This window comes from Notothenia rossii, assembly GCF_949606895.1.
Source record: "Notothenia rossii genome assembly, chromosome: 1".
Classification (NCBI taxonomy): Eukaryota; Metazoa; Chordata; class Actinopteri; order Perciformes; family Nototheniidae; genus Notothenia; species Notothenia rossii.
This window is the reverse complement of record NC_136912.1, coordinates 35,637,286-35,661,767: the sequence shown is the minus strand read 5'-3', so window position 1 is coordinate 35,661,767 and position 24,482 is coordinate 35,637,286. Positions and strand designations below refer to the sequence as shown.

Below are 24,482 nucleotides of genomic sequence, written 5' to 3'. Positions count from 1 at the left end.
TATATAATAATCGTACACCAGCAGCATTTGGCCAGTTCCTTCTGTGTAATTTGACATAGACATGAAGTCTCTTCCTCACTAGTAATGGATGACAAGGTCAGGTAATGTTCAAATATTATGTACTGTTATCTTTCACAAGTTACCAAGTATCTTCTTAGGTAGAAGAAGTGTAAAATAAGACTTACCGGTACATGAATCAGAAGTGCAAAAGCAGCCTGTTGAGTTATGACGAGTTTGGCATGTAAGTACTATAATAATGACTTATAACTAAATCATTATTATAGTACTTATTTATCACACTTGCATACATGGGTCATTTTTTACCCATGTATGTAAGCCTGATGTAGAAATACAAAAACTATTTTAGTTCATAAATGAAGAAAGGTGGAATGAAAATAATGATATTTAATTAATACTATTAAATGATTAAATTAATTAATTTCCAAAAAGGTAGCTAAGAAACACTAACCCATGCATAAAATAACATTGTAGGTCAATACAGGTAATACTTTTCCCATGTTGTCCCTTAGAAGGGTAGTGAAACAAAAAGTATTTTTATTCAAAAAGTAAGAAAGGAAAAATGAAAGTAAGAATTTATGATGATTAAAAACAAGTTAATTGAGGAATACCTGGAATTCTGAATTATTAAAGTAATTTGTTGCAAAGATATTTACAATTAAAACTCACTCGGATCACTTTTGACCTATGTTGTGTATCAAAGGGTTACATAATTTAACCCTTTGATTGGTAAACCAGATCCAATCTGACTTGGGATTGATGGCGAGCCAAGCCCAGTGAATCTGTGAGCGGTTGTTGGAAGCGGTGTGGCCTACCGTTGGACCTGCCTACAGAGGACGTGATTTGAAGAATCCTGCTGAATTCTCACTGATCTGATCCAGATAAGAACCAGTACACTATTAGCTCTACCCGGGTAGAAGAGCCATAGCAGTACATACACACACACCAAACTGATTTGAATTATCTTAATCACAGGGAAGAGACTATTTTTATTTGTGTGTTAAAGAGCCCTATTTTTTCTTTCATTCATTTTCATATTGTTGGCACAATTTAATGTAAATGTTGTTGAACATTGCTGGCAATAAAATTGTAAAATCTTCAACTAAAATCTAACTCTTCCCAGGGTTATTCACGGTATACCACTTTACGAACCTAGGTAGATGTTAGTGCCTCTGTTCTTGGTATCAGATAGGACTAGAGGTGCTACATTGACATTTAGTTTTATTCTGAATTCTGAAAATGACCTTGGAAAACGGTACAAAATAATGTGCATTTTCATTTTGTGATGTTAGCATTACGTCATGATCTGTTTTTGTGTTACCCTTTCATTTTTTCCAAGTTTTCTCCCTGTTTGTTTTGTCTGTTTTTACTTCGTCTTTTTTTTCCACCTATTGAGATTGTTTGTCCCACCCTGATTCTAGCATGTATTTATGATTATCATTTGGAAACCATATATCATGATACCATGTATCATGTGTGCGCATCACAATGCTATGAAAAGTACTTTGCTTGCGTCTGACTGTACATTAAGTCCATTAAAAATTGTGATAGCAATCCAAAAGTCATCATTTTGTTTCTACCTGGTGCTACTTGTCTTTATGATAATATATGGTCAATTTACAGTCTACTTAAAGATAATATAAAGTAAGGTATTCATGAGCTCTTTGTGACACCAAAGGATATAAATATAAAAATAAAAATATTTTTTTTGCTGCACAAACAAAGCATAATCTTTGCTGGGTCCCGATTATACAGAATGACAATCGCAAAAACCGTCCAAGCAGTACCTGTCAGTCTTTATAACTTCATATTTACTCCTCCTGGTTAATTTGGAACATGACCAACACTAAAATGCAAAATTGTGTCTTTTCTTCTTTTGTTCAAGACCAAACTACAGGTGTGAAAGCAGCCTTCGTCTTTGTAGAAGGCAGCAATCTGTGAAAAAATACTGAAGTTATTATTTTCTTGAGTTTGACTTTTTGTATTCACCTTTCTTCATATGCCTTATCCTGCTGCTGAGCTGAATAACTCTCTCAGCCCCCCCAACACCCCACCCACCCCCTTGCTGTTTTCTTTCTGGGCCTGCTGCGCTATCTGAAAGGGAGGGAAAACGCTATATGGATAAATGAAGGAAAGAAATAAAGATAGAGACAGGAAAGTAGACGGAGAGATGGATAGAAGATGGGGAGGAGAGTGAAAGGGGAAATGGAAAGATGGATATAAAGATGGGTGCATGATTAGGTGGGGGGTTAGTGGCATCTATAAATAGGTGGATGAATGGATGCATGGCTGGATGAATGAGTGAGTGGATGGATGGATGGATGGATGGATGAATGGATGGGTGGTTAGAGAGATGAAAAGCCTTGAGGTAAGGGGAGATATCAGAAGATGAATGAATACAGAGCAGCTACCATTCTGCAATTCTCCATCTTCTTTCCTTTCCCCCTAGTTCTCCCTCTTCTTTTCTTTATCCTCCGCTTTGCCATTGTTTTCTGCAATGCACTTTCTCTCTCTCTCTCTTATTCTGACCAGATGAGTAATAGCCGTGGCGCTGTGGCTTGACTGATTAATGCACTCGAAGAGCCCAGGGAGGTGGAGCACAACAAACAGACGGAGAGAGAAGAAAAAAAAAAAAGCGAGGCGAAAGATTGGAGAGAGAAGAATGAGCGAGAGTCGGAGATAATGAGTGTGTGTACATGAATGTGTGTGTGTCAATGTGGTAGAAACCCTCAGTGCTGCCATCCGGAAGCCGACGCGCCAAGTGGTTTGATTCTCAGAGGGAGGTACCACTCCCCTCATCAGTAGAAGTGTTCTCTCTCTTTTCTAGAACAATCATGCTCACTCATACTGTATGACCAATCAGCCAGCACTTGGATTCCTGTAAGGGAAAAAATGGAGAGACAAAGAGAATAAAGACAGAGGTTGGTATATGATACGGTGAGAGTAAAGTTACGGTAGTTTTTCTCTCTTGGGTTGATGAGTTCTATACTAACATTAGAAGTGATTGCGGGACCAGAATGCCTCCTCTTTGTCACCTCTACCTATAGCTTTTACCGCATTCCCTACATCTCCATCCCATCTGTAATGGCTTTTGTCAGTTGTCCTGCCGTCATGGTAATGATGCGGTAATGATGCACCAGTGGCGAATCCGACCACACTGATTAATTTCTTTTTTACTTTCAGACAACGAAAGCAAGGCAATTCACCCTGAGCTTGGACATGATCTCTTGGAACTAAGCCAGTACTCTAGTAAAGGTAAAACTGAGGATTAATGGGCCATGACAGAGATTTATAACTCAGTATCAGTTTGCTTATCGCAAACTCAATTTAGCCAACAAATCCAGCCTTCAAAGTTATTTGCGCTCAATCAATCCCAGACCTTCTTTGTGTCCAAAGATAAATTCCGCCTGGAATAACATTTAAAATTCCTGGCACTGCCGATGTAACCTTGTAGTCTTACAATACGTCCACACAGCAGCTTTAAAAAAATCTTGAAAATCTTGGAGCTGGGCGTGTCTGGGAGCTTGGGGATTTTTTGCGAGCAACGCGTCCAACAACCAATCACATGAATGTCCTGCCCCCGACATACAAAGCAAAAAACCCCGGGGATTTTATGCGAGCAATATATATATATATATATATATATAAATATAAACTCCCCAAACAGGCGAACACCTACCAGTTTCACCCACTGTCTCTGCCACCTCCCTCCATGCCTGGTTCCTCCGTTTTGTATCCCGGTAAATAGTTCTGGTCCTAAAGAACCGGGTGATTTGCTACCGTAATATCTCATTTGGAATATGAGGAAATGAACTGCGGTCTGGCTCTCCCAGCTTGCACGCGGTTTGATTGGTTAGCGCTTGTACTGTCAGATTTGCATAAACGGGATTTGATTGGCTGATGCTTCCAGCTCAGCTTCAAAAGTTGAACATTGCTCAACTTTTGAATCCTGAAAATCCTGGAAATCTTCGCTTTTCTTCCCCACAATGCAGTTCGGCGAAAAGCGAGGCAAAGTGACGTCACCCCCATTCAAAGTCAATGGGCAGAGAAACGTTGGAAGATTTTTTTAAAGCTGCTGTGTGGACGTACCGTTAGGGTTGGGGTTATTTTTTTTATGTTGGTAGCTTGTAAATTGAATAGGGTAATGATACTCAACTCAGACACAATGAGAAATATAAGTCAAATGGAGCTTGATATGCTATTTTCCTATTTACTCATTACCAAAGATGTGCCTTTCATCCAAAAGGTTGGAACTTGAGCAGAAAAGTGACGAAAACTCACAGCTAACTACAATGCGGGCCGATGACATTGGGCACTATGAGTCACCAGTTGTTTCTGATCACTCTTCTTGACTTTTCATTTGGTCATTTGGCTGCAACCACTGATGCTTTACTATGACCCATCATTTATTCCAATGAAAGGGTATGACCAAAATGTGTTTCAGAGTTCAGTCTTCTGGGTTTTGTAGGCCATTGAATATGGGCATTGACTTTCTTCCTCGTACAAATGGATGGCTTAACAATTATTTATTGATTCGATTCAAGTTTAACATTTTATTTAAACTTAATGTATTTATGTCTGGTAATACCAGAAGCAATTTTGGGGTATTTGCAATGTCGGATCTCTTTGAGCCAGTGCTTGTCGCACAAGCCTCAATGCCGATAATTGGCCACTAAGCCAAAGTTGCCAATCAATTTACCTCTCCTACAATGGGATTAGTACAATTGTCCATCTAAATTCCAATTAAACACAGAATGAAAAAATCTAAAGTGTATAGTGAGTAACTTTTCCACTATTCTAAAAAAATTCACACATACTGCCCACAGAGGCAACATTGAAAGTCCCTTTAAGATAGCAACAACTTCATGAATGGCATTTTGAGATGTAAAATAAAATTCAATGGTTTCTGTTCTGTATAAACATTTGAAGAACTTCCTGTAATGTAGTAATAGCATTATGAGCTACTGCAGTATTGCCCAAATGAGGCATTTAGTACATCAAGGGGAGGTGAGCAAGGACGTAAAAGATAATAATCTTGTTTAAGGCTCGATAACAAGGATGGTTGTTGATATATCAAAAAGAGAAAAAGAGAAGAAAAAAAAGACAATACCTGTACCTCATTAACACACTGTGAATGTTCTGTTCCTTCCTCTTTGAGTTAAGTTTAGAATGAGACGTGACTCTTTGATTAGGGTATTGTCAAGAGGATAGTCATTGCTTCTACACATCGCCTAAACGAGTGTTTCATTACTCATTTGTCACTTTGTTTTATTGATCTTTTGTCTTTCTTCATGACAATTGAGTAATTTATTACGTTCCAAATTCAATTAACTTCAATTTGAGGCTTGTGTAAAACTCCAAAAAACAAAGGATGGTGCGTTTTTAGAAGGAAATGATACAAAGGCAATGGCTGTTCTTTTACTTAAAGATGCCCTATTGTGCTTTTCGGGTGTATCCCTTTCCTGTTGTGTGCTATAGATATAAATGGTCTGCAAAGGCTCACACCATAGGGAGTTTTCTCCCATACACAACATGATGCGCCCCCATTGGACACCTTTATTTACCTTTCGTAATATAGTGACATAAATATATAAGACTCTATGGGACATTTCCCGAAACACCTCCAAGCGGTTTACCAATCACAACAGAGCTGACCAACTAACTAATCAGAGCAGACTTTGAGTCACAGTCTATGAGCAACATACAAATATGAATCTGAAAATTTAGCATTTGATATCCTATTTATTTATCTTATTCTGATCCAACATAGAAAACAATCTTAGTTTTTGCTTTCAAGGTGACATCCGACATTGAGGCAGCAACTGCTGGATGAGGATGAAGAAGAGCAAGATAATGTCAAACTGTTATGTGGAGCTGCTTGATAAAGAATCAACAAACAATCTAAGAGAAACTATTGTGAGAATGTTTGTTTGTGTGTGTTTGTTAGGCTAAATGTATAACCTGGCCTTGTCTTGTTGTGGAAAAGGCAGCTCTTAATCTGCTGCTTCGAAGCAAAAGCATGCTTACTTTTCTCCACAAAATCACCATCACCGAAACAAAAAGACGGACACATAAAGTGATGAAAAGTTAAGGGAGAATTTATGTCATTCTTCATAATTTATTTTGTTGCCTCAAGTATTTTCTTTTTACCTGTGTCGTATCGATCCAACCTTGCTCCACCTCTTTCACCCTCTTTCATCAGAGGTGTCTGTTTTCACTCAGAACACCCTTTAACTGTTAACCTTCACTCTCTAACTTCACATATCCATCATCACTCAGGGTATGTGTGAGCATATACAATATGAATGTACAGTATACTGTTCCAAAGGCGGCCGTGAAACAATGGACCACTTGGTGGCACTGTGGTATTTGGATTCAGACAATTAGCTATTTTATTTTTGTCTTTTTTTGTTGTGGTTTTAATGAAGGGGTACTCATTTAGTGGAAGGTGTGAGAGCCACGAGAAAAGCAAGGGGGAGAAGAAGACAGGAACATTGAGGAGGGGTGAGGAGGGATGGAAAAATACAAGAATGGGGGGCTCTGACATATCCAGAGACACACAAAGAGAGAAAGAATGGGGAGACTTCAGACATTTTACAACACAGCCCAAAACTAATTTCAATGTCTAAACCTTGCTGCCTATTTTACAGAACATGGGATACTGAAACCTGAGGTAATGTATAACATAACCATGACTACCCCGCTGCTTTCATTATGCCAAGACTCTAATAAGGGCATCAACTAAAGCCCGCTTTTATTACAGCTATTCGTGCCCTGCAAGTAGCTGTAATTTATTCTGTCTCAATTCCAAGGAGATTGAAAAAAGAGATAATAATCCTCCATTAATAGTTATCACGTTTATGATCATCAAGCAAGCTTTCATGACAAAAAAAAGAGTTTAAATGAATCTTCTCCCTTTGTTTGGTCTGTATTCATCTGTGGAAAGTTGAGTGAAGATACACGCTCTTTTTCAGTACACCACATCTTCAGAGTGTGCTATTCCTACTCATACCCATTGACATCAATCAGCACTTACTAGGGATGTGCATCTCCATCACTGAGGCCGATGTGATGTGCATCTCGATACGTTGCCAACGATATGATACATTAACGATACATTTGAAGCGCCAGGCAATGCGATACAATACGATGCACCCCTGTTGCGATACGGTTCTATACGATTTGATTCAACATTATGTGATTCGGGGCGATACAATGCGATTCAACACAATGCAAAATAAAGATACAATTCAATATGGTACGACAGAGGATTTTGTTTTATTCCTATGCAGCAAATCATAAATTAACAAAAAAGTGCATCACATATTTGGTTCCCTCTACTAGTCCTGCACATCCCATCATGCTGTTTCTTTTTTACCTTAAAAAAACAAACACCTGGACCTTTCACAAACAGGCCTTTTCACAAGTCCTTTGTAGTAGTTTTGTCTGTCTCCAGAGTACAGTATACTTGTATAACACCTCACAGTTAAACAATTTAAGGATTAATTGCCCATGATTAACAATGTGCAAATAACAACTACCATAGAGCAATGCCCATACAGGTGCCAGCCTAATGTGCTTAACACTCATCCATAGGCTAACTCAGCAATGAGCAGAAAGCAGTGGTTTCTCTATGAACAATAAAGAATAAAAATAACCTTTCACAAACAGGTATTTCATAACTGCTTACAATTGTAAGGAAGACATTTAAACTATTATTGGTCACAGGCTGCTGTAAACTAAACGGCACTCTCTCTGACATAACACCTCACTGAGTGATTGAACTCATATGTCTTACTTTCAGGTTTTTCTTTTCGGCCGCAGGCCCCATGTCGCATCTTTATGTGCGTCGCTAAGTTCGCCGTACTACTTGTGTACTTTAAAGCGGCACAGCATTGTTTCCAATTTGCGAGCGATTTTTTAAGTTGTCCATCTTTCCTGAAAAATCTAAAGTGTTGCCAAACGTTTGATTTGTAGGTCTTTTTCGGTGCGCGTTGTGTTTCTCTTTCTCCTCGACTTTCATGTGTGTTGATAACTGAGATTCTCAGCCTCCGTAGTGGCGAAGCATAGATCAAAGATCGTGTCTGCTGAGTTTGACAGGATGAGAGGATATTATATGAATTAATAGTTGTGTTTTTTTACCAATGCAAAGACGCTACAATCGATGCATCGGGAGTTCAACCCAAACTGTAGCCGATGTGCACTCTTTCAACATTTATGCCGGTGCACCGATGCGAATCGGTGAATCTTAACATCCCTAGCACTTACATCTTCAGTATTCTTAACCTCTTCTACACAGCCAACCCAGTCTCATGGCATTTCGTGTTCACCAACACGATTTTTAATCTATTGATTCGTGTTCACCAACACGATTTTCCCCTTTTTTTCATGTTGCACAGCACGATTTTAAAAGCAATGTATTTCTATTGGTAGTCTCACGGCATTACGTGTTATAGGAAGACCGGAAGCTGTGTGGTTCATAAAAACATGTTCTTACTCAATATCAAGCTACAATTATTGCTTTTATTTTAAATCGTATAATTTCTGACTTTTGTTGCTGTCTGTGAGGAAAATAAATGGGGCTCAGAGCCTCAGAATACTGAAATCTGTATTTTTTAAATCTTTTTTTCCTTCTTATTTGTTATTCTTTTCAAAATAACACACTGTTATCCTTGTTTTTATTTATTTGTTTAATTCCTTCATCTCTGGCTTTTTTGGCGTCCGTCAGGAACTGAATTTCAAAATAAAAATAACCAGAAACAGACGTAGGCATTTAGAGCGATTACCCAAGATCCTCAGCTATGGTTTAAGCTCGCCGATTGGATGTTTTAGCCGCAATGCATGTTGGGATTTGGGATTGTATATGATATGAAATCGGAAAAACATTTTAAAAGAATAAAATACTTAATTCCGAGTGTTCTTGCTTTTCTCTTTGAAAGTCATCACATAACGGCATTGTAATACACGGTTCGGCTGCATTACATATTACAGATCTGCCGTAGTTCTTTATTTATAGAGCCCTGATGAGAAGACCTTTGGAAAAACTGGAAGAAATGCCACCGAAACTGAATACTTGACGTGGATCATAAATATATCAACAATTAAACAACATCTTCAATTTCTCTTCACACAATACGTCTCTTCGCAGTATCAACACTAATTCGGCTGACTTTTACATTTGATCTAATTCATAGATAGGTTATATTTACACCATAATGGTGCACAGCTGATATAAAAGGACTTGTAGTTTTTAAAGATATTACTGATTTTCTTTGAATATCAGAATATAAATACTGAGTCTGAAATAGTATAACAATATGCTGTAAAATTATGTGAAAGCATGAATAAAAGTACACATCTTCAGATGTTGTACATACATAAGTGTCCTACACTAATAATACAAAGTTATTATTTCCTTCTAATTTGTTCTTCTTTTCAAAATAACAGACTGTTATTTACTCAACAATATAATATAAACACCAAATCCCAACATGCATTGCGGCTAAAACATCCAATCAGTGAGCTTAAACCATAGCTGAGGATCTTGGGCAATCGCTCGAAATGCCTACGTCTGTTTCCGGTTATTTTTATTTTGAAATTCAGTTCCTGACGGACGCCAAAAACGCCAGAGATTATGGAATCAAACAAATAAATAAAAACAAGGATAATTGTGTGTTATTGATGAGTAAATAACAGGGTGTTATTTTGAAAAGAATAATAAATTAGAAGGAAAAAAAGATTTAAAAAATACAGATTTCAGTATCCTGAGGCTCTGAGCCCCATTTATTTTCCTCACAGACGGCAAAAAAAAGTCAGAAATTATACGATTTAAAATAAAAGCAATAATTGTGGCTTGTTATTGAGTAAGAACATGCTTTTATGAACCACACAGCTTCCGGTCTTCCTATAACACGTAATGCCGTGAGACTACCAATAGAAATACATTGCTTTTAAAATCGTTCTGTGCAACACGAAAAAAAAGGGGGAAATCGTGTTGGTGAACACGAATCAATAGATTAAAAATCATGTTGGTGAACACGAAATGCCATGAGACTGGGTTGACACAGCACCCCCGATACCGGGGGAAAAACGCGTCATCTGCAGGAAATGGCGTCTGAGGGCATCTTAATATTCAATAAACTATGAATGTTTTATATCCATGTAGCGGGAAGAAACTTGATCATTTAAAAAAAAAATTCAATAAAAAAAACACAAAGCTAGCGCTGAGCCTATGAATTAGCCATGAGCAAAAAATGCTAATGGCGTGTTGCACAGAAACTCACTCTTATTAGTTATCGTAGCTGCACGTCCAACCCACCGATCTGATCGTGAGATGACACAGAGTCGATGGGTACATACATCATCACTCCATGATAAGAACTCGCGAAGATATTAACAAGAACAGACATCCAAACATGTGGCGCTAGGTAGCTAAAAACGGCAACATGGCTCACCTTGGTCGTTGTCTGGTCAAAAGTGGTCTTCAATGGCATTAAAACGATAAAAACGCTGCTGAAGTTAGTCCATAGGTTAATCCAATGTGTCTGTGTCCCCTTTGAAATGATTTCTGATAATCCACAAGCAATAAACCTGCTTTTCCGTTTCCAAATATCAGAGCGAGAGATAGGTTTACTCCGATGCAAACCTGCATGCGCAAAGCCCCCACCCAGGGCCGCCCCTCCCTACAGGCCAATCACGCAGGCTGCATGGGGCCCCGCCTTGTGCAGGGGGCCCCGCCCAGAGGGCCTCAGCTGCTGCGCGCAGTTCTCCGCTCAGTCAATGAATCGACATCTGACCAATCACGGCTTTGATACGGCCACTAGTGCAGGTGAAGAGATGTCGGTGAATAGACAGTTTCAGTCCTGCGCAAAAAGAAAACATGAAGAAAGTAGAGCATCACTCGAAGGTGGGTTATTGTATGAGTCAAATGTAGAACTTGCAAATGTTGTAAAAGTCAAATTGCCAATTGCCATATTAAAACATCAGCTGCAATTCACGACATGAAGAAGGCAGTCTCTGCATAGCATATAGGCTAATGGAGATGCAGTTATTTCCATTATTCTTTATTTACCATTCATTCAAGTATGTTATGCCTTGTATCTGCTAATGTAAAGGAGGAAGAGTGATAAACTGTCTGTCTAGTTGGCTTACATAACAGTTAAAGTTTACAGCCTAAAAAACATGGAGCATTTTTTCCCCTTTTATTCATTTTTATGTCAATTTGCACATTTCATGGTGATGCTCAGCCTCGCCCCTTAACTCCTAACAGTCATCATCATGTCAACCACAACACAGAGAAATACTGATAGAAATGTGTGTGTAGTTGTTGATACATTGCTGACAGAGGGAACTACATTTGAATACAGATTTAAGAAATATCAGTTTTTGAGCATGTCATAAGCATGTTTTGTCTATATATTACAACTATATTATAATAAAACAATATAGTATTTGTATTAATGAATTTATTATGATTATTAGTAGAAGTAGTTTATTTGCATTAATTATATTTTAATCTTTACTTTTACCTAAGTACAAGATATGAGTACTTCTTCCCCCACTACCGATACGACCTATGATTGTGTGCTGCAGGAGTAGCCAGTAAAAAAAAGCTAGTATTTGGCAGGAAATGCAGACGTATTCGCCTGTAAATGTATACATTACATTGCATTTAGCTGACGCTTTTATCCAAAGCGACTTACAATAAGTGCGTTCGATCAACAAGATACAAACTTGAAGAAAACAGAATCATATAAGTACATCAGGTTTCATAGAGCTTATTACGTTCCCTTCTGAGCTAGGGGAATCAGAGGGAAGCAACACAACCAGATTGGTATTGGTATAATTATAAGTGGTTTATTTTTTACAGCAAAGTAAACAAAATGGCAGGCAAGCAGCCTGTAACAAACAAATTACCACAACACCGGTTTAAATAACAAACAAAAGAGGCCACAAGGGCGCAAGTTTAAATAGGCAACCAAACTAAGAGAGGACTCTAAAAAGGAGCCTGTGTACATACAAAGAAAATAGGTAATAATAACAACTAAAACCCTCACTATCAAAGTGGTACAATCTAACTGCGTGAAGCTGTAAGGGAACACAGCTGAGGTAACTATTACACAAAACTAACCCCACACGAGTTAACCCCTGTTAACAGAATATATCACAATCACTAAGACCACACAAGTTAAGCACAGAATGACGAACAAATAGCGAGAGGCGTCTGTTCCTCAACAGAGCCTCCAGAGTGTCAGTTGTCCCCAGCCTTTGTACTCCTCCCCAGCAGGTGTGCGCCGGCTGTGCACTGCGATTGGATGACGTCAATCCAATCACCATCTTCAGAGGCGGACCAGGAGATGACAGCCAATGACGTCGGGGCAACCAAACAGCTCATTTACATATCACAAACACACACGCACACAGCTGCAAACAATCTCAGACAGATTAACGAGCAGACAGAAACAGCAACCGTAACAGAGCTAAAACATTTCAAGTGCTACTCAACTGGTTTTAGATAAGCCAGTCCTTTATTAGTATATAAGTGCACTGTTAGCAATTATTTGTTAGTAATTTTATCGATCGAAGTGGAGTCGAAAGAGATGAGTTTTCAGTCTCCCCCGGAAGATGTGCAAGCTATCTGCTGTCCTGATTTCAATGGGGAGCTCATTCCACCATTTTGGAGCCAGGATAGCAAACCCACGTGTTTTTGCTGATGGGAACTTGGGTCCCCCTCGCAGTGCGGGTGCAGCGAGCTGTTTGGCTGATGCAGAGCGGAGTGCACGTGCTGGGGTGTACAGTTTAACCATGTCCTGGATGTAGGAAGGGCCAGATCCATTCGCAGCATGGTACGCAAGTACCATTGTCTTGAAGTGAAGTGGCATACTGAACGACATACATGCACATTTACCATTTACCATTCACTGTATAAAAAATTAACTGTTGATAATAATAATAAACAGGAATTATATTCGCAAAGTAGCCTACTTTGTTTCCAAAACATTTTTTTTCACTCCTGTCGGTTGGGGGGGGGGGGCCTCATCTCACAATATCGCTTGGGGCCCCAGGTTGGCCCTGCCCCCACCTTCTTTTTGTTACCATGTGTGTGTATGGTGAAATTCCCCTTCGATTATATTGGCTCTAACGGTCAAAAAGAGATGTCAATCACCAAAATCGACCAATGGGTTCCAGAGAAACGGTAAAAACGGCCATTTCCACCCAAATCACCTCAGAAGTGGAGTTTTTTTTGCCCAGGTCAAATGCAGGGGCGGCGCCAGGGGGGAGCGGGATTGCCAAAGCACCCCCTAAGCACCCCCAATAAATGTTTTTTTTTTATTAATTTTTTTATTATTATTATTTTTATTAAATTAAATCAGAAAAATTATTGATTACATCAATGCAAATGTGAAACAAACAAATGTTTGACCAAAAACATAAAGCCAACACAGGTGATATGATTAGGCCAATGGCCAGCACCCACTAGATTTTTTACCTACCCATAGGCTAAATTACTTTGTGACACTTGAATGACTTCCTGTTAGCTGGAGCCCCAAATTATTTGCTAACAGCAAAGTGACAAATGGATTTTAGTCCTTAAACGTCCACGTGTGGACACTCAATCAAAACCAACTGAACGCGAGAGGGATTATGCACATAATAGGCCTCGTGAGTACAAGCTTACTTCTGGGTCTCTGTGTTTCATTCAAGCTCTGCTCTGTGTGTGTGTGTGTGGCACGAGGCATTTTGTGTGCATGCACAAGCGAGCGAGAGAGAGAGAGCTCGCGCACCGGTGGGTATCTACCGGAGATCGTTGTGGTTAGCATCTGGTCCTAGCTAGCCAAGCTAACGGATATAAGGAGCTTTTTCAACAACAAGGTGGAGGGAGAACTCTCTCCTGTCAGACTGAGAGTCTCAGATAAGTAAAGGACTCTCAGTGTTTAGATAGTTAACTTTAGTCTAGTTATCTCAATGGGTCTCAAACGGTTTGTTTTAAAAGGGGAGTGATTTGTAAAATATCTATAAAGAAATAGAAAATCTGATTACAGTTCTGTTTCATATGTATGTTGAGAGATGTATCCATAGATCTCTTCATTTTGCTCTCAAAGTGCACCAGATTGATGCTTTTAACTTCAATATTTAAAAAAAAATCTTCCCGTGGGAAAGCACTTTACCCCTGCTTACACCTATTATGCCGTGAGCTGATTACCGAGCCTTCATTGTAACAGTCGCGGGTACACTGTGTGTGCGTGTGGGGAGTGTTGCAGTAGAAAATTCAACTGTAGCGCTGGTGCATTAATGGGAAACCCTTAATGTTTGAGCACCCTCAATGAAACGTCAAGCTACCCCACAGCACCCCCTAGAGAAAATCTCTGGCGCCGCCACTGGTCAAATGTCACTTGTTTTGCATCAATCTTGATACAGGGTACTTATTATATGTTGTACTTTGGATTCCTAAAGCTTTTAGTCTATACCTTACCATCCTCCAAGGATAGTTTTCACTATAAGTAAAAAAATATTTTTGGACGGACACTATAATTTACAGTTTTTTACTATGTTCAATCTGAATTTTCTTTAAAATAAAAAACAGGCTCAGGGCTTAATAGCTTAACCTGTTTAGCCCCGAGCATGTTTTCCAGGTGTCAGGCTCGAAAAGGACATTCCCAGAACAAATGAACATAACTTCACTTCTAAAAAGGGTAAATTAATAATATTTTTTCTCAAAGCAATGATAAACCTGTGAGTTGGATGTAGAAGAGACAGAATCAAAATAGATATTTTTTATTTTAAAGTAAATTCAGATTGAACATAGTAAAAAAAATTAACTTATTGTGTCCGTCCAAAAGAAAACATTTCTTATAGTGAAAACCACCCTTGAATGATGGGATCGGAGACTAAAAGCTTTAGGAATCCAAACTACAACATATAATAAGTATCCTGTATCAAGGTTCATGCAAAACAAGTGAAATTTGACATTTTTAGAGAGATTTAGCCAAAAGACCCCACTTCTGGGGTGATTTGGATGGATTTGACCTATCTCTGGCCCTTGGTCGATTTTGATGATTGACACCTCTTTTTAACCGTTAGAGCCAATGGAATCGAGGGGAAGTTCCACATACACACACACATTACCAAATAAGGAGTGACAGTGAGGCGTAGCCAAAACAGGAAGCGGTCATACTCTGGAAGCTATCATTAGCAGCTAATATGAAAACTCAGTTTTTGACATAAAAATGGAATTATGGATTGTCAAGAATTGTTTGAAAGTGACAGACACATTGGATTAACCTATGGATTAACCTTCAGCCGCGTATTTCTCGTTTTAATGCCATTGAACATAACTTTTGATCAGAATAACAGCAAAAGGTGAGCATATCTCCGTGTTTTGCTACCTAAAGCTACGTTGTGCGTTGTCTGTATTTGCTTCCCCTGTCGCGAGTTCTGATCGCTCAGTGATAGGTACATGTGCGTAATTTCCACTGGGGACAGGGGGGACATGTCCCCCCCACTTTTCAAAATCCCGTTTGTGTCCCCCCCACTTTTCAATTTTTATTTAATTTTTTTTTAATTTTTACGCAAGTGGTCATCGTCACAGAGGAGCGTCTGTGTGTGTGTGTGTGGCAGGAGCGCATTTTGTGTGAGACAGGGAGAGAGAGAGACAGAGAGAGACAGGGAGAGACAGGGAGAGAGAGAGAGAGAGAGTTACGGGGGTTGTTGTTAGCATCTGGTGCTAGCTCGGAGATTTAAGCTGTTTCAACAATAAGGAGAGGGAGAGTCCTCTCCTGTCGGACTGAGAGGCTGAGATAACGTCAGCTCAGGGAGGTAAAGGACCCGCTGAGTGATTATATTTTAAACTTTAGTCTAATTATCTCAGTGGGTCTCAAACGGTTTGGTCTAAACAAATATTTCCATCTATTTAATATAGTTGTTCAGAATAAGTTAAAAAGTAATTCCAATGTCAGTAAAAAATTAAAAACACAGTTTGAAAGGGAAGTGATTAGTAAAATATGCATAAATAAAAAGAAAGAATGCAGACTAGGTAAGATAAAGATAGGAGAGAAAGGAGTATATCAATGATGTGTTATTGGTTGTGAGCATATTCTAATGGTTTTTGGAGTATTGAAATATATACAGTTCTGTATATGAGTGTTGAGAGAGCTGTATCCATAAATCTCTTAATTTGTGCACCAGATTGATGCCTTTAACTTCAATTTAAAGAAACAAATATTAGCGGGGGTGCATGCCCCCGGACCCCCCTATAGGATGTGAGGTCATCACAAATAAAACAGGTTCATGGATAGATAAGTTTGCACACTCATTATACACACTACACATTTTTCTTGGATTAGTTAACACCATAGTCCCTAATATATATTTGTAGAAAGGCAGGAAATGGAATTAAATCGAGAACAATGTTTCATTGCGGAGGACCCCCTGTTTTGTGTCCCCCCCACTTCTCAAACCAAAGTTACACCCTTGGATAGGTATATAGATTGATTTATGCCTAGAGTTCTGTGCTAAGTGCGTTAGCATTTTTTCGCTCAGGGTTTATTTAGAGGCTTCTTGTGAGACTTGTGTTTTGTTTCGGTAAAAATTGTTCATATCAGTTAGCTGAGTTTCTTCCCGTTAAGTGAGTATGACACATTAATAGTTTATTACATTTTAAGAAGCCCTGAGACACAGTGTCGTGAAAAAATAAATTAAAAAAAACTGCCGGTGGGGTCTTTGGGGATTAACAGGTAATAACACTAAAGTTTTGATACATAATTGGAATTATGTTCCGTATAGCACCAAGGGATCCTCACCAAACGTCAATATAGTTATTCTGGTTTGTCCAAGTCTTCTTATTAGAGCTCTATAAATTAAGAACTACTGCAGATGTGTAATATTGAATGCAACTGAACCATTTATTACTATGCATTTATGTGATGACTTTCAAAGAGAACAGCAAGCACACAAAGAATAAAGTATGATTTTAGTTTTTACGAAACGTTTTTTGTTATGGAATCAACTAGGAGGTGTATTGCCACTCCAATTTCCAATCACAGGGCTTGTTGACTAATCAAGAGGTTTGTCAAGCAAAGTGGACTGGCATCGTCACAACGATAGCTAAGGATTGTGGGTAATGTAGTGTCTTTGGCCATCCTAAACTCAGAAAAAACGATTTGTTTCTCAGAATCAAAGGGGAGAAACCCAAAGCATTGTACACAATTTAAAAACAATTACTGTTGTGTAATTAATAGGTATAATCTGGAGTTTTTTTAGTTGAGTTGTCAGGGTTGGGGAAAAATAGGACCCAAATGCAGAATGAGGAGGAAGCTGGTTTCAAAAGGAAACAAAAGGCGAGCTTTATTCAACAAAAGCTGAACAAAAACAATAATCCAAAAATAGGTACCAGGTAGCATCCAATACAAATGTAACAGTGACCAACATGAAGGGGACCAGGAACGACAAAATAATGAACCAACACTGAACAGGAAGAGACAAGACTAAATACAGAGAGGGGTAATCACAAGATGAGAGAAACACAAGGGCGACAGGTGAACACAAACAGACAATTAGACACACCAGGGAAACTAACGACAGAGGAAAAACACAGGAAGAAGGACCAGACAATATACAAGGAGGAAAACACCCATAACCAGACATACAAAACTACAAACGTGACATAACATGAAAATCCTGACAGAACCCCCACCTCAAGGGACGGATTCCAGACGTCCCTAAAAAACAACAACAAAAGTCCAAAACCTCAAGCTTGGTGGGTGGAGGGGGTCCGGAGGAGCGACACAAAACTAGGGCCACCAGGGTGGGTGGAGGGGGTCTGGAGGACGGGTTTTGGGCTGACAGGCCAGGAGCTCAACGGAGGACCCGGAAGGGATCTCGGCCGGACGGCCCGGGGGCAAGGCAGAAGCCGAGAAGTGGGACTCTGGCGGACGGCCCGGGGGCAAGGCAGAGTCCAAGGTGGGGGTCTCGGGCCCGACCATGAGGGCGAAGGCAGCGGCAGGAAGAGTCAGTGGGCCGGGCCCGAGGGCGAAGACCAGACAGCTCTGGAGGCCGAGCAGGACCCGGTGTCGGCCGAACAGGAACCGGAGCCGGTGGGACGGGCTTCGTCAGGATCCCCCACGGAAGAGGACCAGGAGTTGGCAGGACCCCCGGCGAGACAGGTGACGGCGGGACCTCCAACGGAACAAGACATGGGATTGGCAGGACTCTCAGCGAGACCTCCAACGGAACAGGACATGGAGTCGGCAGGACCCCCTGCAGAAGAGTAGTCGGCGGGACCCCCAACGGGACAGGAAACAGGGTTGGCAGGACCCCCGGCAGAAGAATAGTCGGCAGGACCCCCAACGGGACAGGACACAGGGTTGACAGGACCCCCGGCAGAAGAGTAGTCGGCGGGACCCCCAACGGAACAGGACATGGAGCTGGCAGGACCCCCAGCGGAACCTCCAACGGCACAGGACATAGGGTTGGCAGGACCCCCGGCAGGAGATTAGTCGGCGGGACCTCCAACGGCACAGGACATAGGGTTGGCAGGACCCCCAGCAGAAGAGTAGTCGGCGGGACCCCCAACGGGACAGGACATAGGATTGGCAGGACCCCCGGCAGGAGAGTAGTTGGCGGGACCCCCGACGGGACAGGACATGGAGTTGGCAGGACCCCCAGTGGAAGAGTAGTCGGCGGGACCCCCAACGGGACAGGACATTGAGCTGGTAGGACCCCCGGCAGGAGAGCAGTCGGCGGGACCTCCAACGGCACAGGACACAGGGTTCGCAGGACACAGGGTTCGCAGGACCCCCGTCAGAAGAGTAGTCGACGGGACCCCAACGGGACAGGACATAGGGTTGGCAGGACCCCAGCGGAACCTCCAACGGCACGGACCTAGGATTGGCAGGACCCCCGGCAGAAGAGTAGTTGGCGGGACCTCCAACGGCACAGGATATAGGGTTGGCAGGACCCCCGGCAGAGGAGTAGTCGGCAGGGCCTCCAACGGGACAGGACATGGAGTTGGCAGGACCCCCAGCGGAACCTCCAACGGACCAGGACATTGGGTAGGGACTTGAGACGTGACTCGAGAGGGGACTTGAGAGGAGACTCGAGAGGAGACTCGAGAGGGGAACCAAGGGGAGACTAGAGAGGGGACTCGAGAGAGGGCTAGAGAGGGGACTAGAGAGGGGACTCGAGAGAGGGCTTGAGAGGGAACTAGAGGGGGGACTCGAGAGAGGGCTTGAGAGGGGACTTGAGGAGGGATTATGGCAGCTGGGGCCAGAACTGGGTCTGGAAACACGGCTACTGGGGCCGGAACCGGGGCCGGAACCATGGCCGCTGAGGCCGGAACTGGGGCCGGAACCATGGCTGCTGGGGCCGGAACTGGGTCTGGAACCATGGCTGCTGGGACCAGAACCGGGGCCGGAACCGTGGCTGCTGGGGCCAGAACTGGGGCTGGAACCATGGCTGTTGGGGCCAGAACTGGGACAGGGACAATGGCTGTGTGGGCCGGTTCTGGAGTCGAAACCATGGCCGCTGGGCACGGAACCGGAACACGGAACACGGAACCATGGCTGTGTGGGATGGTACTAGAGCACAAAGTGTGGCTTCTGGGGATCGGGCTGCTAGCCCGGACCTGCGACTCCTTCTCTTAGGAGCCTTTTGGAGGCTCCGTGGACCTCCAAAAGCCAGACGAGTACCAGAGAACGGCTCCTGGACAGGAGCAGGAACTGGGGAAGAAGCAGGGGTTGACTCCAGATGAAACACACCGAGGCGTATGGCGTCAGGTTGGGAGGCAGGGAGCTAGCATGCCTGGGGCAAGCAGGCCGGGAAACAGGTTTGACCTCAAAGCTGCCAAAAAGTCCTCCACCCACTCGGGTAGCAACTCCCTCAACCAGGGCCTTGAGGTTACCGCCTGGCTTCCGTGCTGCAGAAAAAACTGACTGCCTCTCTTCACTACTGGAGGCATATCTAAAGTCATTCCTAAAACATGTCAAAATGTACTCCACCTCGTAACAACTGTCCGCTGGGTCCATTCTTGGTTGGTTCATTCTGTCAGGGTTGGGGAAAAATAGTACCCAAATGCAGATTCAAAAGGAAACAAAAGGCGAGCTTTATTCAACAAAAGCTAAACAAAAACAAGAATCCAAAAACAGGTAGGTTGCATCCAATACAAATGTGACAGTGACCAACATGAAGGGGAACAGGAACGACAAAATAATGAACCAACACTGAACACAGGAAGAGACAAGACTAAATACAGAGAGGGGTAATCACAAGATGAGAAACAGCCGGTCAGGGGAGGAGAAATAAAAGGGCGACAGTTGAACACAATCAGACTATTAGACACACCAGGGAAACTAACGACAGGGGAAAAACACAGGAAGAAGGACCAGACAATATACAAGGAGGAAAACACCCATAACCAGATATACACAACTACAAACGTGACATAACATGAGAATCCTGACATGAGTACTGCAGATATCACTGTAAAATCAATCGACAGTAGGGAGAATACTTACTTCCGGGTGAAAATGTCTCCATTATCCAACGGGAAGGGACGCTCACATTGCCTTTAACTGCCGCGGTCATGGATGGCTGCAGTGCTACCCTGAGTGTCATATATATCGCAGCCGATGGGAATACATTGCAATCAAGCGGCAAACTCTTGGGCAGAGCCGGGAGGCCGATAAGGAAGTGCCTCAAACTGCAGTTCATCTAGTGGCCAGTAGGAGCAGTCTGCAGAAGGGAGCAATTTCCATAGGCCCACATGTTAAAATTACCAACTTTACAGCAGAAATAAAGATGATGTTTACATCGTGGCTCAAAAAAACATATTCTCTGTATAGTTAGATTCCCCCTTCATGACAACTGTGTGGGGGGTGAATTGTTTTATAACACAACCCTTTTAGTTATATTAGGTCTTATATATTAGTGTTTGCATAAATTAGGGCGTGGTCACCTTGAGTGACTGGTCTCTGCAGTGAGTGCTGTTTCTAGCTTTCTGTCTCTCTGCTAGTAGCTCTGTTAGCTCAAGCTCCAGGATGCTACAGGGGCTCAGGTGCGAGGCTGATCCGGGTAACACAACTTGAACTCGTTGATGTGTTTGTTGTGTTGGTGCCTGGTGGAGTATTCTTCATTTAAATATCGGACTTATCTTAAGACTCTGCGGTTAAAATAGATCGTCCCTGAATGCAGTTTCTTCGGTATGTGAAATTCAAGCACTTTATTTCTTACTGATCTTTTTATTCAGCTAAGCTACATCTGTGCTAACGATGCTATCCGTAGCATACAAGTTCAAACATATTCACTTCTTAAGTGTAAAACTATAAGAAGGATTATACGGTAGAACAAACGGCTTCTGTGTGAGGTTGGTAAAATAAGGTCATCCTCGTACATTAGTTAGTTTGCTAGTTAGGTAACTGTATGCATTGATATTGTTGATTTAAATTTGCTATGCTCGACGATGCAGATAGCTAACATCACATTAGTGTTGAAGAGCAGTGTACTGTATATGAGATTAACCTCACTATAAGATCTGTGTATCTGAAAAATATGAATCTCATATTTCCAGATGGTTCCAGAAATAACGTTAACATAGATATTGCGCTATGGTTTGTTGAGCTGGAGTTGATTATTGAAGCTTACTGGTGGTCAACGTTACCATCATAATAAACGAACGAACCCAAACCTTTTTTATTAACATTATTACCAATACTTACTAAGCATTTTATTATCATTACACTGGAGAAACCGACTTATTGCGGCAGCAGAACGTGAACATGTAACTTAATGCCTGCATTTAAGGACGAAAAATAGTGTAGTCAATGCTTTAGGGACAAGGAAATGATTTGTTTAAATATTAGATATGACGCTATGTGCTTCTGTGACAATTAAGCTTATTCATTGCATTACATTTGGTAAAGTATGTTTGTCTTTTACCCTTACGTATGTGTTACAAATGAATGTGAATATGGCATAGGACATATTTAATTTGACTGTCTCAGAAAAAAAACTATTCCAAAGTAACCGTAAAATAAAAAGGACCCCAACTATACAATAATACACAATCCAACTTATAAGATACAGTAAGGGCTGTGATATCTAGCACTTTTTTATAAGGATAATCAAAAACATTTGGACATGACCTTTGCATGTAAAAAAGTCTGTGACCAACAAATTGTTACTTTACTATATGTTTGTTTAAAGGTTTCCAGGTGATGCAGACAGACCAGAGGATGCTGACCGCGAGACAGACGTATTCCTAAAATCAGTGGACTCAGGTCCAAAGACCCCGTCATACTGTACAAAGAGTCGAGAAACGTTTTAGTTTAAATAGATAAAGTAACAACTATAATACATTGATATACATTCCATTAAACATGACTAAATACTGACACATCAGGGAAGTTGAGTGTTCCTTGCAAAAAGTTACATTTAGATTTGACCAAGCAACATGATTTTTTTTGTCAGCTTTCACACGTCAATGTATTTAAGGCAATTATTATCATTTGTCTCTACATATTGTCTGTAAAAGACGTGGTAAAAGTTGTTCTTGCAGTGAGACAATCGAACAGCATGATACTACACTGAACAAAAATATAAACGCAACACTTTTGTTTTTGCTCCCATTTTTCATGAGATTAACTCAAAGATCTAAAACATTTTCTATATACACAACATAACCATTTCTCTCAAATATTTTTCACAAATCTGAAAAAATCTGTGATAGTGAGCACTTCTCCTTTGCCAAGATAATCCATCCCACCTCACAGGTGTGGCATATCAAGATGCTGATTAGACAGCATGATTATTGCACAGCTGTGCCTTAGGCTGGCCACAATAAAAGGCCACTCTGAAACGTGCATTTTTGCTTAATTGGGGGGGTCTGGGGGGGTCCAAAACCAGTCAGTATCTGGTGTGAGGGTTAGGATTAGGGTTAGGGTTAGGGTAATGTTGTGAATCGAGTGGCCCATGGTGGTGGTGGGGTTATGGTATGGGCAGGCGTATGTTATGGACGATTCACAACATTACCCTAACCCTAACCCTAACCCTAATCCTAACCTGTCTAATCAGCATCTTGATATGCCACACCTGTGAGGTGGGATGGATTATCTCAGCAAAGGAGAAGTGCTCACTATCACAGATATTTTCAGATTTGTGAACAATATTTAAGAGAAATGGTTATTTTGTGTATATAGAAAATGTTTTAGATCTTTGAATTCATCTCATGAAAAATGGGAGCAAAAACAAAAGTGTTGCGTTTATATTTTTGTTCAGTGTATATTTACACTGAGTTCTGATAACAGTTGAATATTATTTTAATAATAATATATATTTTAATGTTGATTAACTGCAGACTGTTCATTCATAATCTGATTATCTTTGTAGTACAAAGTGATGAATTTGAAAAACACATTCAAATAATTTTGTATTTATTTCTACAGCCCTCTAACGCACCTCTTTCATAAATAACACACTTCCTCTGCAATAATATCATATGTTTAATGTTTCTTGTCATTTCTATTAGGAAAGGACATACCAGAAGGACACAACTGCCTCACCGTTTTCTCCGAGGGGCAAGAAGAAAATGAAAAGCTGATATGAGATTAAAGACCAACACAAGACATTCACATAGAAACTACTCTTTTATTGTGAACACAAAGATCTGCACACTGAATAGTGTGTAGTCAAACAGGACAATCATTTGTTTGTGACAGCTGTGCCCAGTATGGGCTCACAGATGTAGTTTGATGGTTTCTTCATCAGGCCTGGTCCTCCTCCCAGAGAAAGACCGCTCCACCTCAGTCCTCTCCAGCCAAACCCACAGACAGGACATCCGTCACACTGAGGTTTCTCCCAAAGTCTCTGCAGCTCTCTGGACACCACACTGTCTCAATTGATCCACAGTGTGAATATGGGAGGGGAACATGTGTGTAATAAATGCTTAGACAATAAGAAATATGAAGTTAACTGTAAGGAGTGGCTCAGTCTTTTTAAATAAACAATACTATTACTGTATTTTAATATCTCACGTCTGAAATTTTAATTTAAAAGAAGAAGAGGCACCCAAAATTAAGATTGTTATTGCAATAAATTTAGTTTATTTTGTCTTTTTAATTGTTTAAAGTAAAGTAGATAGAACTGGTAGTTAAGAGTTTTAATACAGTCTGGTTGTGGAGGAGGCACACAGGTAAGAGCGCCAACTAACATGTAAGCTAAGCTTGACTTGAATGTATCAAAACTGTCAAGTTCTTCAGGGTTTTGGCCTGTATTCAGTGATTTAGCCTGAACTCGAGAGGCTGGAGGGCAACAGAGGACGCTTGGACAACTCAAATGTTGTTCTTTTTGTCTTTATTTATTGTAAGACAACTCCAAGAATTCATCAGGTTGAAAACCTTCAAAACACAAAGGACAAACAAATGTTAGCTCACATGCAAACACAACTTAAAAACATTTTGCATGCCTCATTGCAT

General features: G+C 41.0%; 1 long non-coding RNA gene across 1 annotated transcript in view; it reads left to right on the top strand.

Moving 5' to 3' along the window:
- LOC307021844 overlaps nucleotides 1–23,934 on the top strand; it is a 135,607-nt gene extending 111,673 nt beyond the window's left edge. The window contains exon 3 of the long non-coding RNA XR_013803260.1: nucleotides 23,537–23,934. This is a non-coding gene — a long non-coding RNA (uncharacterized lncRNA). The remainder of the gene's footprint in view (nucleotides 1–23,536) is intronic.
- Nucleotides 23,935–24,482: the final 548 nt, after the last annotated feature.